Consider the following 5,033-nt stretch of genomic DNA (forward strand, 5'->3'; position numbering starts at 1 on the left):
GTGTTGCAACTTTTTTCCATTGTGTTGCGGCTTGTTTCCGTTGTGTTGCCGCTTATTTCCGTTGTGTTGTGCTAATTTCGTTGTGTTGTGGCTTGTTTCTATTGTATTGTGCTCATTTTGTTGTGTTGTGGCTTGTTTCAATTGTGTTGTGCTCATTTTGTTGTGTTGTGGCTTGTTTCCATTGTGTTGTGCTCATTTTGTTGTGTTGTGGATTGTTTCTGTTGTGTTTTGCGCTAATTTCGTTGTGTTTTGACTTGTTTCCATTGTATTGTGCTCATTTTGTGTTGTGGCTTGTTTCCGTAGTGTTGTGGAGATCTGTTTGTCTTCTGGCTTGTTTCCATTGTGTTGTAGAGATTTGCTTGTGTTGTGGCTTGTTTCCGTAGTGTTGTGGAGATCTGTTTGTCTTCTGGCTTGTTTCCATTGTGTTGTAGAGATTTGCTTGTGTTGTGGCTTGTTTCCGTAGTGTTGTGGAGATCTGTTTGTCTTCTGGCTTGTTTCCATTGTGTTGTAGAGATTTGCTTGTGTTGTGGCTTGTTTCCGTAGTGTTGTGGAGATCTGTTTGTCTTCTGGCTTGTTTCCATTGTGTTGTAGAGATTTGCTTGTGTTGTGGCTTGTTTCCGTAGTGTTGTGGAGATCTGTTTGTCTTCTGGCTTGTTTCCATTGTGTTGTAGAGATTTGCTTGTGTTGTGGCTTGTTTCCGTAGTGTTGTGGAGATCTGTTTGTCTTCTGGCTTGTTTCCATTGTGTTGTAGAGATTTGCTTGTGTTGTGGCTTGTTTCCGTAGTGTTGTGGAGATCTGTTTGTCTTCTGGCTTGTTTCCATTGTGTTGTAGAGATTTGCTTGTGTTGTGGCTTGTTTCCGTAGTGTTGTGGAGATCTGTTTGTCTTCTGGCTTGTTTCCATTGTGTTGTAGAGATTTGCTTGTGTTGTGGCTTGTTTCCGTAGTGTTGTGGAGATCTGTTTGTCTTCTGGCTTGTTTCCATTGTGTTGTAGAGATTTGCTTGTGTTGTGGCTTGTTTCCGTAGTGTTGTGGAGATCTGTTTGTCTTCTGGCTTGTTTCCATTGTGTTGTAGAGATTTGCTTGTGTTGTGGCTTGTTTCCGTAGTGTTGTGGAGATCTGTTTGTCTTCTGGCTTGTTTCCATTGTGTTGTAGAGATTTGCTTGTGTTGTGGCTTGTTTCCGTAGTGTTGTGGAGATCTGTTTGTCTTCTGGCTTGTTTCCATTGTGTTGTAGAGATTTGCTTGTGTTGTGGCTTGTTTCCGTAGTGTTGTGGAGATCTGTTTGTCTTCTGGCTTGTTTCCATTGTGTTGTAGAGATTTGCTTGTGTTGTGGCTTGTTTCCGTAGTGTTGTGGAGATCTGTTTGTCTTCTGGCTTGTTTCCATTGTGTTGTAGAGATTTGCTTGTGTTGTGGCTTGTTTCCGTAGTGTTGTGGAGATCTGTTTGTCTTCTGGCTTGTTTCCATTGTGTTGTAGAGATTTGCTTGTGTTGTGGCTTGTTTCCGTAGTGTTGTGGAGATCTGTTTGTCTTCTGGCTTGTTTCCATTGTGTTGTAGAGATTTGCTTGTGTTGTGGCTTGTTTCCGTAGTGTTGTGGAGATCTGTTTGTCTTCTGGCTTGTTTCCATTGTGTTGTAGAGATTTGCTTGTGTTGTGGCTTGTTTCCGTAGTGTTGTGGAGATCTGTTTGTCTTCTGGCTTGTTTCCATTGTGTTGTAGAGATTTGCTTGTGTTGTGGCTTGTTTCCGTAGTGTTGTGGAGATCTGTTTGTCTTCTGGCTTGTTTCCATTGTGTTGTAGAGATTTGCTTGTGTTGTGGCTTGTTTCCGTAGTGTTGTGGAGATCTGTTTGTCTTCTGGCTTGTTTCCATTGTGTTGTAGAGATTTGCTTGTGTTGTGGCTTGTTTCCGTAGTGTTGTGGAGATCTGTTTGTCTTCTGGCTTGTTTCCATTGTGTTGTAGAGATTTGCTTGTGTTGTGGCTTGTTTCCGTAGTGTTGTGGAGATCTGTTTGTCTTCTGGCTTGTTTCCATTGTGTTGTAGAGATTTGCTTGTGTTGTGGCTTGTTTCCGTAGTGTTGTGGAGATCTGTTTGTCTTCTGGCTTGTTTCCATTGTGTTGTAGAGATTTGCTTGTGTTGTGGCTTGTTTCCGTAGTGTTGTGGAGATCTGTTTGTCTTCTGGCTTGTTTCCATTGTGTTGTAGAGATTTGCTTGTGTTGTGGCTTGTTTCCGTAGTGTTGTGGAGATCTGTTTGTCTTCTGGCTTGTTTCCATTGTGTTGTAGAGATTTGCTTGTGTTGTGGCTTGTTTCCGTAGTGTTGTGGAGATCTGTTTGTCTTCTGGCTTGTTTCCATTGTGTTGTAGAGATTTGCTTGTGTTGTGGCTTGTTTCCGTAGTGTTGTGGAGATCTGTTTGTCTTCTGGCTTGTTTCCATTGTGTTGTAGAGATTTGCTTGTGTTGTGGCTTGTTTCCGTAGTGTTGTGGAGATCTGTTTGTCTTCTGGCTTGTTTCCATTGTGTTGTAGAGATTTGCTTGTGTTGTGGCTTGTTTCCGTAGTGTTGTGGAGATCTGTTTGTCTTCTGGCTTGTTTCCATTGTGTTGTAGAGATTTGCTTGTGTTGTGGCTTGTTTCCGTAGTGTTGTGGAGATCTGTTTGTCTTCTGGCTTGTTTCCATTGTGTTGTAGAGATTTGCTTGTGTTGTGGCTTGTTTCCGTAGTGTTGTGGAGATCTGTTTGTCTTCTGGCTTGTTTCCATTGTGTTGTAGAGATTTGCTTGTGTTGTGGCTTGTTTCCGTAGTGTTGTGGAGATCTGTTTGTCTTCTGGCTTGTTTCCATTGTGTTGTAGAGATTTGCTTGTGTTGTGGCTTGTTTCCGTAGTGTTGTGGAGATCTGTTTGTCTTCTGGCTTGTTTCCATTGTGTTGTAGAGATTTGCTTGTGTTGTGGCTTGTTTCCGTAGTGTTGTGGAGATCTGTTTGTCTTCTGGCTTGTTTCCATTGTGTTGTAGAGATTTGCTTGTGTTGTGGCTTGTTTCCGTAGTGTTGTGGAGATCTGTTTGTCTTCTGGCTTGTTTCCATTGTGTTGTAGAGATTTGCTTGTGTTGTGGCTTGTTTCCGTTGTGTTTTGGAGAATTTGTTGTGTTGTGGGCCATTGTACAGAATACATCCCAGATGCATGGCAACCACCTAGCAATAGTGACACAAACAACCATCTATAACACCTGGAAACCAAATACTGATGCCCTGGAAACCACCTAGAACACCCAAATATCATGGTAGTGAGTTTTGGAAAGGTAAACAATAATACAACAATCTAGCATCCAGATGCATCCATAAAAACCTAGCAACCATCTAGAACACCTAAACTACTACACAGCAACATGCTAAAAATGTCTCGGAGCAAATAGCAGCTGCATAGCGAAGCCCTGAAAACCACATAGCAGCATGTTAAAAACAACTAAATACACCTAGCAACACCATAACAACGCCATGCCAACCACCCACTAACACCAAGGAACCACTTAACAATGCTAATGCAACTTCCAGAACACCCTAGGAACCACATAGAGATGCCCTAACAAAATCCTTGAACATGTTAACCACAGAAAAACTAATTTCATTTAGTAACTACATAGCAATGCCCTGGGAACCACCTAGCAATCTCTTAGCAACCACATAGCAACACTGAACACCTTGCAAACCACACTGCAATCAATGCCATGAAAACCACCTAGAAACATCAAGGTAATGAGATGTGTACAGTGTAACAATAAAATCATACCTTAGCAACCACCTAACAACACCCTAGCAACCATCAATAACATTCTAGCAACCATTCTAGCAATCACGTGCTGAAAATGACTCAGAACACCTAGCAACCGCCCAGAACACTCTAGCAACCAAACACCACACATTAACAATCACATAGAAACATGTTACTCAGAACATCAATAACAACAGCATAGCGATACCATGGCAACCACCTAGCAACCACACAGCGATACTCAAACAACCACCTAGAGCACCTACTAACCACATAGTGTGATTGTGTTGATCGAAACCTCACAGCCTGTGAGCTTTGTACAAACAATACTAAAATACATTACAAAACCACCTAGCAATGCCCTAGCAACCATCCAGAACAATCCAGCAACCACCCACAACACATTAGCCTAACAATCACATAGAAACATGTAAAGCCCAAGACACACTATTGCATGTCACACTGTGCGACATGGATCTAATAAACTTGGCTACGATGTGTAGACTGTACGATGATGACAACTATTGACTTGCAGGCTATGACGCACGTTACTATAGAGGAATAAAACGCAGCATGCACCAGTGGCAGCTCGTGGGTTTTAAAATAGAGGAGGCACACTAATTGTATTGGTCTGGGATCCTTGTGAACTAGTCGTAAACAAAAAGAGCGTGATAATTCACACTTTAGCTGCAGTAGTTTTAACACCTTCTCACTCCCAACACGTCACATATTGACTCTTGCTCAGGACCCATTGGCGTCATCTTTCGACGCGCAGGGTCCTCCATTGCTTTAAATAAGAAACCTTTGGCATCAATATGCCGATGCGAAAGGTACTGGGAATTTTATCGCCATGATTAAATTATATATTGGGTAATAATATTGGCATTATCGCATATATGTTGGGGTGTGATTTTTCAATGATTTTTCAACAGTCACAACTGTTTTATTTATATTACACTATTTACACATTTATGAGCACGTAACCCAACCCCTGCCCCTAAACCTACCGTTTGTCAATAAAGATATCTCAAAGATATAACAGGCAGATACAACTACCGTCATCATTTATTCAAAAAGTATTAATATTCCAAGTCATCCGAGGCAAAACGATTGATTTGTGAGAGGAATAAATGCGATCGTCGTCTCCGTCCGCCTTAAAGCTCATCCCGTGTGCTGCAGTCGGTGCGCAAATTTAAAGGGGTCATATGATGTTGCTAAAAAGAACATTATTTTGTGTATTTGGTGTAATGAAATGGGTTTATGCGGTTTAAAGTTAAAAAAACATTA

General features: G+C 41.5%; 1 protein-coding gene across 1 annotated transcript in view; it reads left to right on the top strand.

Moving 5' to 3' along the window:
- Positions 1 to 5,033, top strand: part of LOC107677823 (uncharacterized) — an 8,909-nt gene that overhangs the window by 1,781 nt on the left and 2,095 nt on the right. The window lies entirely within an intron of this gene.

The sequence above is a fragment of the Sinocyclocheilus anshuiensis genome, unplaced genomic scaffold (genome assembly GCF_001515605.1).
Source record: "Sinocyclocheilus anshuiensis isolate Anshui unplaced genomic scaffold, SAMN03320099.WGS_v1.1 scaffold1310, whole genome shotgun sequence".
In the NCBI taxonomy this organism is placed as follows: Eukaryota; Metazoa; Chordata; class Actinopteri; order Cypriniformes; family Cyprinidae; genus Sinocyclocheilus; species Sinocyclocheilus anshuiensis.